We start from the raw sequence: 12,568 nt of genomic DNA, 5'->3' as shown, positions 1-12,568 counted from the left end.
ATAGATAGCCTCTGAAAGTTACTAATGAAATACTCCAATTTGCCTATCTATATCAACTATGCCAACTCCCTGAAGTAGACTTTTGGATCCTTATTATCAAACCTCTCTACTAACCTATCTACAAAGTCCTGATATGAAGTCACCTAGTTATGTTGAAGGGTAACCATTGGTATCACCAATCATGTGTAGCTCCCTCTAAATGTAGTGTGGCATATTTTACTACCTCCACTTTTGTCATAGGTCTCAGTGCTAAGAAGGTATCAAGCTTGTGAATCCAAGCTTGCATTGTCATTTTGCTACTACCAGCAAATGTAGTCAAGGAAAGCTTGCATATAGCATGCTTTAATTCATTATTCTTGCCATGAGGTCTCCTATCTTGTCTCGCTACCTTGTAATGCTCTCACCTTAGGTTAACAAACCGCTCAATTCTCATCCTCCATTGCACCTGTGGAGCTAATAAATCTCATTAATCATTTGCAGGCATGAGGATATCTACGAATGTCTCCTCTCTAGCATCTAATGTAGATGTTATCTAAGGCTCATCTCTCATGAAAGTAGGATGAGTAGGCCTATCTATTATCTTGGAGCGTGTCCTATGACCTCTAGAGACCCCACTGCACTCCTATTACCCCCTTTCTCATGATTTTGTCTATCTTGTGGGATCATGCACTAAACCATGTTGGTGAGTGCCTGCAAAACCTGAGCCATCTGCTCTCGTCCTATAACCATTGCTTTGAAAAATTCCCTTGTTTCTTGATCCTCATTCCTATTGCCTCTAAGTGGGCTACCCTCTTGCTTATCAAATTCTTGTTCCCTATCAAATATCATCTGCAAGTATAAAATCTATGAGAGCCAACCTCAAGTGGCTGCATGCGATTGCTAAACCCTCAAGATGGCAGGATTTTTCTCTGATACCAATGTAATATCCCTTGAAATTCTAATTTTCATTTTCTGATTTCTTAACTTGGAAATTGCTCAAGAAATCTAGATTTTTCTGTAGCTAGTCACTGTAGCAATGATGACACTTTAGTAAATCATTATAGCAATATCCAACTTATTCCTTCAATCGTACTCCACAATCTGGCCTTAGGCCACAAATTTGGCAATATGAAAAGATTGATTTGTTTTCTCCAATAGCTACAACCCTTTAGAGGATCTTTCACCAATATTCAAAAAAATAACACATGTATGATGTCCTCCTAATACCAAATTCATTAGGTATTTCACCAGCTCAAATGGAGGCACATAAAAGAACTTTGTTCTCTGGTGGCAAATTTTGAAACCCTTGCTCAAAGCTCAAAGAAATCAATAATCAAATAAGAAAATAATAGATGTGTAGCAATGAAGCTCTCACATCCATTTATTCTTTTCCTTCACCCTTTTAGAAGGAAATAAAATACTATTTAATTGCACTCTCTAGAAGCTTCTCCCTTTTCAATACAGTAATTAGTTGTGCTTATAGAAAATGTACTCTCTAGAAGCTTCCCTCTTTCCAATACAATAATTAGTGGTGCTTCTAGAAAATTAAATTAATTAAATATAAAGTCACCTTTAGATTTATTTATTGACTTTAATTTAATTTATTTCTCGTTATTTCTCCACTTAGCCTTTAGAGAATGAAAGGCTAAGAACTCCACTAAGAGCCTAAACGATGTGGGACATTATAGTTTATATAGGCATGAGCTAGGAAGAAACTTGGACAAGATTGAGACAAGTGTCTCAACTTGGAGGAAGTAGATTCCTAATGGAATCAACCACCTACCAACCACCTAGAATATAGAAGGGTGGTGTCCAAATTGGAATTAACCACATGTGAAATTTTAGGAGTAGTTGAAGTCAAAGAGATGACTCAACAATATCCTCCTAATAATAATATCCAAAATGTATAACTCCTAATTTATGAGTTCACCTAAGTAAACTTAATAGAAGAGTGAAATGGAAAATAGTCATTTACTCTAACACCCCCCCTTAAGTGTAACTTAGGGAGTACTTTAATGCAATATATAGCTAATGGGTCCTGTCAACAAAACCATGTTAGGTACCCATGTACAACTAAAAATATGCATACTCTTAGAAAAAGGAGAAAGAGGGAAAACAACATGGGAAAAACCCTCCCCAAAAAAGAGAGAACTGAAAAAAAAAAAAAAAAAACAAGATGCATGAATGGAAGGTATAATCGAGACCCCCACATTATGACATACGTCATGCATATAATATCAAGAAGCATGAGAAGAAGAGATACATAATATCTCTTCTTCAATGTAGAATGTAGATTGATAGAAGATTCTCCAAGCTCGATGTAGAAATTGTGTCATGAATGAATAACAACATTCCTTCCCTTAAGAAGAAAGAAAACCAAAAGTGCACCAATGAAGCCTCCCCGATCTGAAGAAAGAAACCTTAGAAAGTATGGAATCATTGGAATGTGCTCAAGTGCCTCCATGTCAATATTGAAAGAAGATGACACAAACCAATCAGGATCAAGCCCAATAGAAGAGGGTGACAAACAAGGAGCCAATAGTAATTGATGAATGTGAGAATGTGTACTTAAGTACTCTACTAAAAAAGACAAGTTGCGATCAACTAAGGATGAATTCAGAACATGTAAAGAATCAAGAGTCTTCTTTGAAGATGAAGTGATCTCCTCTAATTGTTGTACTAATTCACATGAAGATAAATTGATCTCCTCTAATTGTTGTACGAATTCATGTGAACCCATGGTTGTATGAATGCAAGCATCATCAAGAATATTGATAAATGCAATATTAATATAAGGAGAAGGAATGGATGACTCAGGAACTTGATCACATGTGAGAATATCGAAGTTCAAGTAGCCGAAGTTCTCCTCAATATGTGAATTAACACTAGAAGGGTTGATGCACCAAGTTGTGGTGCCAAAAACATGACACAAATAAATTTTTTTTAAAAATTCTAAAAGCACACATGTTCTTGGGCTTGGGTTCCACAACCTTAAGGCTTGTGGAGCCCAAGCCCAAGCGCATGCTTGCTTTTTAAAATTACAAGTTTTTATATATGGGCTACAAACATATGGCCCATTCCATTTCTTTTTGTTGTTGTCTTCTTTCTCCTCAATAGCATGCAAATGGTTTGTAAAACTTGAAGAATTTTCTCACTTGCCTCCTCAAAAATGCCTCCTCATCACCGAAAATCAAGATTGGGATCATGTAGTATGGTTTCTACTCTTGTTTTTGCATTGTTTTATATGTTTTTGCATTGTTTTGTAGGTTTTTACATTGTTTTGTAAGTTTTTTCAGTTTTGATTTAAATTTGTTTATTTACTTAGAATGCAATTGGTTTCTTATCAGGAAATGTGAATAATCAACTGCCAAATCCCCAACCTGATCAACAAAATCAAAATGAAAACCCTCCACGAGATTCAAATCAAAACCCTCCACAAGATGAAATTCAAAACGCTCCACAAGAAGAGCAAAAAATTTCACAACCTCCACCAATTGAAAGACCTCCTCCTGGCACCCAAGATAACATAATGAATGAAATAAAAAGAGGGAAAATGAATTAGAAACAACCATTGGTAGGTTGAAATCTTGTGGAAAAACCAATCCTATGAGGGCACAATTGGCATCCTCCCTTGAGACCATTATGAGCCATGTAGCTTATGTTAGTGGTTAGTTGGATATTTTCCATGTTAAAAGAGAAGAACAAAGAAGATATTATGCAAACCAATTATCCTATAAAGATGTAAGAAAAAAGACATAGCAAAAGGTAGCATTTGTGCATTGTTTAAAAAGCCTGGAGAACAAGACACTATTAAACATACAACTAAAATATTCCCCATCCATTGTTGCATACATGATGATATTAGAAATAACTTTTGGGATAGATGGTGGATGGTCTTTCATACACCTCCCTACAATAATCATGAGGTTTCAATGATTTCTTAAAGAAATTATATTGTGAATTTGTCATTGGGGAGATCCCCAATTATTTTGATATGTTAGAATCTTAGGGTAGAGGTGGGGGGTCATCATTTGAGAGGTCGGGGGCATATCATGACCCTAATGTAATTAGGGTGCATGTTGTCAAGCTACAAGGTAAGCATATGATTATTCCTTCAGTTGTGAAAGAACATGTAGAGACCATTACTCTAAGGACTATCAATGCTTTGACACAAATCCTCATTCATTGTGCCAATCCATTAGTTGAGGAGGAGTCTTCTTTGCATCGCTATCACCTATGCACATTATGTGGATCCATGTGCACAGTTGGCAGTCATGTTGGAGACACTATGGATGATGGGATAGTCATTGATGATTTCTTGAGTGACACATTTGGCATTGAAACATAGGTAAATTAAAATTATAATAAACTAATTTGTTCACATTTCGTATGTATAGTGAATGATTAATTAATTAGCATGTCTTGACATTGTTCAAAATTAAGGGTAAGAGTGTCGATGACCCTAGTACATATTCATCAGCTACGTTTTACATCCTATTGACGAGTCGAGAGGTATGTATCGATTTAATCATTTAAATTAATATATATATTTGTTAAGTAATCATATAAAGGATTGACAAAATAATTTATGCATTAGTTCTCTATTGGACCATCGACATTCACAAGGGACTATAAGCCTAGGCATGATACGAGCTTTGTAGAGGTACATTTGTTTCATGTTTCATATTTCATGTTACATGTTACATGTAAATTGCATTATATGACATGCAATTATTGACATCCAAGACTCCTCCTCATCTTCGCCAGTCCATTGATCATGGAGTTGTTGTCACAATGGCTAGTTTAGAGCCATTGACCAAGGTATGAAAGAGTTTTCTTAGTTTTAGTTGTTATTTATAATAGTTAGTATTGAAATTTCAAATATTATTTATAAGTGATTATATTGATTGGATTTTTGTAGGGCCTTGTTACACCCAATCATCTACAAGCCTTTGAGGTGGATGTACAGAGTGATTATTTAATAGCAATAAGAAAATAATTAATTTTTTGTGTACATATATTTGATTTAAATTTATAATAATTATTGATTCATATCTATTTTGTTTGTATCAGCTCTAGTTAAAGAGGATCCTAAACAAGAGGATGAACGAGCATGTGAGGAAGACCCCATCATCCCCATCATCTCCCTCCATGCAACGACTAAAGACCTCTAGATATTTGTTTCCTTCCCTTCATGGGAAGGAGAAGATATAGGGATAGACACACATGCATAAGCATTAGTGGACATATATATTGGATTTTATGTTAGTGGACACATTCGACATACATGTGATGTATATATGATATTTTATATTTGATGTATGACATATATTTGATTATGACATTATTAGACTTATGACATTATTGGTTATCATAATACATGGTATGTTTGTCAATGTATGACATTGTTGGTTATTATAATATATTATATGTTTGTTCGTGCATGACATTATTGGTTATCTTAATATGTATCTTGTTTTTTTGTTTGTTTGCATTTTAAGTACATTTCATATTTTTCATTTTAATATAATTTGCATCCAAAATGATGCAAAGTGCTCACACCAAAAGATAGTGGATTCCCAAGAAGAACACTTTTAAGGCAAACCACCTATTCCAAATGTCTCTACCTAACCCTTCACAAACTCAACCAACTACCTCTCACAGTACCCAATGCCTCCACTACCTTACACCCTCCGAGATCTTTCACAACACCATACCCCAATAAGATTCCAAAAAGCTTGACTCATTTCCATTTAAGTGATTTCAACATTCATAAGGTGCTATACACCCTAGTGGACTTCAAAACATCAATTCTCACAAACAAACCTAAAGAAGCTCTTTCTTGTAGACCTACCTTTGGGGTTTTAAGGTAGGGAATCAAAATATCTCCAAAAAAATACCAAAACAAATGAGGGATTAAGATACCCAATACCAAGCTTCACTAAATTCCAAAAATATAGACTCCCAACTATTCAATAAAACATATAACTTGCATGCCCAAATCTAAACAAATAGGCCTAAAACATACCTTCTAACTCCCAACTCATTAAACTTTCAAGTAAAAATAACAAATGAACTTGTTTATAGTTTTACCTTACCAAGATCTTACAAACTTCTAACTTTTAAAGTCCTAATTAATGAGGAGATACATAAACCTCCAAACCCTTGTTATAATGAGGGTTTTCTTACTGAATAAGATAACTATCTCACAAACTTTAGTCTCTCATCTATTCTAGCCTTCCAAGAGATTCTTCAACTATCTCACAAAGTTCTTTGTATTCATAGATTGAGCAATAAACTGCATGCTTCTTTAGGTTAAATGATCACAGTACGTGCATGTTATCTTTATATAAAGTGGAGGAATATTTAAAGGTTCCCTTGGTTGTTTTAGATCACCATCTTATGAGTTGACACCATACCTTTGTTTCTTATTATGGATATGACTGAGAATCAATAAATACGTTCTAATTGCATGGAAAATACAAAGAATCAACAATTGAAAATATGACAGTGGCTTGGTTAGAGTTTGCATTTGTGTTGGAAGGTTTTGAAGACAAGGCTTTGAAGAATCTGCCTTCTCCTCAATGACTACGAGCTCAAAAGTTAGTAGTTGGAAAGGTTTTGATAAGCTAATGGAGTATTAGAGTTTATTTGTTCAAGCTCTTTAAGAGTTTTGAGAGTTTATAGTTTATAGTTTACTATTGATAGGTGATTGGAAGATTTCCATACCTCGCATGAGCTCTAAGATATGCCCTATCAAAGATTGCATCCCTATGGAATTTAGTGACTCTTAGGTTCGATTCGGTTTGACGTGCCCAAGAACATTTGAGTGCTCAATGAGATAGGACAATCTTGGGACTAGGGTTTACTTGGCCAATCAAAGCTAACAGAACAAACAGTTCGATCCCACGATGAATAGTGAGAAAGATTTAGCAATCAACAATTTTGTACTAGCCAACACTACAAGTTTCAGCATCACTAGAGATGGGATCGCAAAATCCAAATAGAATCTGATTTCCAAAAAGTGAGAGAGGTTATTATAGGTCTCGACAACATGGTCCTGTAGCACCCAAAATTGCATCCATAGCTTGCATGAGCTTTGAGATATGCCTCGTCAAAAATCGCTCCCCTATGGCATTTAATGACTCTTAGGGTCAATTCAGTTTGGTGTTCTTGAGAACGTTCAAGCGCTCAACAGGATGGGATGAGCTTGGGACTAGGGTTTATCTGACCACTTGGAGCTAGTGGAATAGACAATTTGATCCCGTGATGAATGATGAGAGAGATTCAACAATTGGCAACTTTATACTAGCCAACACTACAAGTTTTAGCATCACTCGAGATGGGGCCACAAAATCAAAATAGAATCCAATCTCCAAAAAGAAAGAGGGTTTATTGTAGGTCTTGACAACATGGTCTTGTACCACCTAGAATCACATCCATACCTCGCATGAGTTCTAAGATATGCCCCATCAAAGATTGCATCCCTATGGCATTTAGTGACTCTTAGGGTCAATTCAATTTGGCGTGCCCAAGAATGTTTGAGTGCTCAATGGGATGGGATGAGATTGGAATTAGGGTTTACCCAGCCACCAGAAGCTAATGGAATACACAATTTGATCCCATAATGAATGGTGAGAGAGATTCAGTAGTTGGCAACTTTGTATTGGCCAACATTACAAATTTTAGCATCACCCAAGATGGGGCCACAAAATCAAAACATAATCTAATCTCCAAAAAGAGAGAGAAGTTATTGTAGGTCTCGATGACATGGTCCTATAGCACCTAGAATCACATCCATACCTTGCATGAGCTTTGAGATATGCCTCGTCAAAGATCGCATCCCTATGGCATTTAGTGACTCTTAGGGTCAATTCAGTTTGGCATGCCTAAGAATGTTCGAGTACTCAACAAGATGGGATGAGCTTAGGACAAGGGTTTACTTGGTAACCTAGAGCTAATGGAATAGATAGTTCGATCCAACGATGAATGGTGAGAGAGATTCAACAGTTGGCAACTTTATACTGGCCAACACTACAAGTTTTAGCATCACCTGAGCTGGGGCTACAAAATCAAAATGAAATCCGATCTCCAAAAAGAAAGAAAGATTATTTTAGGGTATAGCAACATGGTCCTGTAGCACCTGGAATCACATTCATACCTTGCATGAGCTCTGAGATATGCTTGTCAAAGATCGCATCCCCATGGCATTTAGTGACTCTTAAGGTCAATTCGATTTGGCATGCGCAAGAATGTTCAAGTGCTTAATAAGACAAGAAGAACTTGGGACTAGGGTTTACCCAGCCACCAAGAGCTAACAAAATAAATAGTTTGATCACACGACGAATGGTGAGAGAGATTCAACAGTTGGCAACTTTGTACTGGCTAACATTACAAGTTTTAGCATCACCTGAGATGGGGTTGCAAAATCAAAATAGAGTTTGATCTCCAAAAAAAGATAGAGGTTATTATAGGTCTTGGCAACATAATCGTGTATCACTTGGAATCACATCCATACCTCGCACAAGCTCTAAGATATGCCCTGTCAAAGATTGTTGCCCTATGGCATTTAGTGACTCTTAGGGTCAATTCAGTTCGATGTGCTTGCGAATGGTCAAGCACTCAACAGGATGGGAAAATCTTTGGACTAGGGTTTACCTAGCCATCTAGAGCTAATAGAATAGACAATTCGATCCTACGAAGAACAGTGAGAGAGATTCAACAGTTGGCAAATTTGTACTGGCCAACACTACAAGTTTTAGCATCACTCGAGATGGGGCCACAAAATCAAAATGGAATCTAATCTCCAAAACAAGAAAGATTTTATTGTAGGTCTTGACAACATGGTCCTGTAGCACCTGGAATTGCACCCATACCTCACATGAGCTCCGAGATATGCCTTGTCAAAGATCGTTGTCCTATTACATTTAGTGACTCTTAGGGTCAATTTGATTCAGTGTGCCTAAGAAAGTGTGAGCGCTCAATGGGATGAGATGATCTTGGGACTAATAGAATAGATAGTTTGATCCCACAACGAATGCTTAGAGAGATATGAGCAAGATATGTATGCCTAGGCCACTTTGAGCAAGATATGAGCAAAAGTTGCTAATTAGGCAAAATTGGGTCTTTTTTATTTTTTGGTCAAGAAAGCCTAGGATTAGGTATTTTTAATTATTTTTTAATAGTTTGGAACCTTTTCCAAGTCCTAGAAGTGAAATCTAGTGAACTTTGCAAAAGTTGCACTTTTTGTGCAAAATTGCAAAAGTTGTAAAAGTTGCTGTAAAATGCAAATATGATTGGAAACCTTTTAACCTTCCAAAATATGTTTCCCATGCTCATATACTCGGGCATGGATAGTTACAACTTCCCAAACCTCCATTTGCAACTTTTGCAAAAATTGCTCAAGCAACTTTTTGAGCAACTTTGCAACTTTTGAGCAATTTTTGCTCTTTACATATTTAAGTCAAATGGGTCCATCTAGGACTATTCTAAGACCCTAGTTAAGATTCCTAGGACCCATTAGGTAACCAAATACCTTAGTTTCCCATGAATATTCAAAAGCAATGAATTGTTAGTAACTGTAGAATGAATGGTGATATGAAATGTCGCTTGATATTTATGTAATAAAAGCAAAGAATAAGTGGATAAGCAATTGGCTACTAGCTATAAATATTTCAAAGACATTGAAAACAATATATTACTCTTTCAAGACAAATGAGGTACCAAGTCTGGAAATAAGATTGAAATGATTCCCATCAGTGGCATGGCCAAGAACTACTTTTTCAATACAGTGACTAACAGTTGGCCTAACTCTCCATGCCTTCTCATTCCTATGGAGGAAAGCTTAATATACAAAGGAATTGTAGCTGCATCTATTAATATATAGAGGAAGATATAGAAAACCTTCTTAATAGATAGATTAATCTGAGAGAAAAGGACATTTCAGAAGAAAATGGTTATCTTGGTGCCACCCAGGGTATGCCAATTACTTAGGATAAAGAGACAAAACCTACAACTATTGGAAAAGAGTGCACATGTACACAGACACAAAAATTTTAGATAGAGAAGTAACAAGTGCTATAGAATTATCCATGGAGCAATGTGAAGTGAAGCCTCAAATTGGCTCATTAGTAGGCAAAGAATCTAGTCATGCACTTCATTCCAGTACCACAAATGTTTCATTTAGAAATGCCTATTAATCAATGGCCTTGCATTTACAGGACTTTGGAAGCCAGGATACTCAAGCTAGGCATGATATTGAATTCTAGACAACCTGTGCATCTTTCCTAACAAATAGAACATCCGTGCATTCTTGAATTGAGATGCACAATTGTCTGATCAAATAATGTGTTGATGATATGGTGTGCCCCTATTAGCCAAATCTCCATAAAATAGTTGAAAACAACCATGTATAAACTCCATAGAATGTGATTGATCATCGCTAATGTAAAAATGGTAATCCATCAAAATCTTCTTGTCATCCTCTGTACTTGTAGGTGAATGCATGAATGTTATGTGAACAAATATGGAAACCTATTAAGAAGTATAATACTTTGCTTGCACCTCATTTTTTAGTTGTAGTGTGTAGTTCTCTGTGAAGTCTACAACCGAAACAATGGTATCCAATGGAAATGTATCCTTGCACAACTTGAATTGAAAATTCAGCCATCAAGCTCTATGTGTATGCACCTTGCATACTCATAAATAATCTTTTCTCGAAAAAACTTCATGAACTCATACACTGGAATTTTTCCAATGACTAAATCATATCTTTTACCCTATTTCTGTTTTTTAGAGCATATGTCACTGTCTTATATTTTCCATAATATACTATTTCATTTTCAATTGCATGTGTACTATCCATATGTTCACAAGTTGATAAAAGTTGCAAAGAATCACAAAATAAGCATGTACCATCCAAGTATGATGTCTTGTAAAATTGTTGGTTGTCTCCTATTTCACATAAAATGTTGGATATGGATTCCCTTAAAGATCTAGGTGGCTCATTCATGTCACAATCCTACAAAACAAACTTAGAATGCAAAAACACACATATATGCCTAAAAACATCAAAATGGTTAGAAAATTCAATATGTATCCTACAACAAGAAGTTGTGTGTGTGTGTGATTTATCTTTACATTAAAAGGTTTACCCATCTCAAAAAATCTTTGACTTATTTGAATTTGAGGATACATACTAATAAATTTTGCAAAAAATTGTGTCTAAGTTGAGTCTAAAAAATGTTTTGCATGTGGCTTGCAATTTTGGCTGCCAATCCTCCTTAAAAAATCTCTTTGATTAGGGGAAACATTTGGTTATTTGTCCAAAAATCTTCAATCAATGATTTCAAATCTTCACTAATTTCTTTATCCTTTTATAGTAGTCTACCGCTAAATGTCCATAACTCATTTTTTGTTGGATCTTCCAATCTCTCACGCCTTAGCATGGCTCTCCTTAGAGTACCTCTACCAATTTTTAATGTTTTTCTTGTCTTTATCGTGATTCAAGCTTTCTTCATTTGGGTACTTACTATTTTCAATGTAAGTACTCATCTTGTGATATTACTATCTTTGGTGCGTGATTTAGAACCCACTTTTTCATATGCACTCATTAGATTCTTTACAATGCTTTTTTCATTTCAATCATCCATCGTTCTTAGCCCAAGAATCTTCATGATAGGCCTAAATTTCAAAGTCCTCATCATTTCAACAAATAGTTGGCATTGACCTGTAATATTTAATTCTTCAAAGAATAATCTCCACATACGATTAACTTTTCTTTGACAAGTACGCTTGCTAATCTTGTCAGGCATTAATTTCAAAATATTAGTATCAATATCAATCAAATATTTTGGTCATCAAAAATGAATTCTAGAAGGTGTTATAATCTCTTTCATTCCCTCAACATTTTGAACATGAACATAAGGTTGAGTGTTTTGTATACCTTGAACCGAAGATGATGTGCCTTGGCAATAAGATGCAAAAGATAAGGGATATCACCTGCTTGATATGTTGATGTTGTGCCTTCAACATGACATGATGGAGTGTGTACATCATTGGATGTATAAATTAGTATCTCTTCAACATGAGATGATGATATGACTTCAACATTTGAAGATGGTGTAGCTTCACAATTCAATTATCTTCTTGAGTGTAACAATTTCATTCACTCTCTTTTTCTGTCCAATTCTTCCTCTTTGTTTCTCTGTATCGGTGGTTCTTGTTCCTCTTGGAAAGACAATTCTTCATTATTGCTTTTCAATTTTCTTTGTTCACATAGTAGTTTCATTTTATGCTTTTCAATTTTCTTTGTTCACGTAGTAGTTTCATTTTATCTCTTTTAATTGCCAAATTTCTTTCCCTCTCTTCCATTGTTTGAGTTTTTGGTTTCTTCCTTGGCATGGTGATGACTTTTATATGTCAAATTATTCAAACATCTAAATTACTTACAATTTGTAAATTACAAATCATTCAAATACATATACAAATTACAATTATTTCAATGAATACACAATAGTTATTAAACAACTTGTCAAATTTCTAACCATTTACAAATAACAATTCATTCAAACATATAAATTTCAATGAA

Source organism: Cupressus sempervirens, chromosome 6 (assembly GCF_028749045.1).
Source record: "Cupressus sempervirens isolate cs-2001-9-10 chromosome 6, ASM2874904v1, whole genome shotgun sequence".
In the NCBI taxonomy this organism is placed as follows: Eukaryota; Viridiplantae; Streptophyta; class Pinopsida; order Cupressales; family Cupressaceae; genus Cupressus; species Cupressus sempervirens.
Note: the sequence above shows the minus strand (reverse complement) of the source record.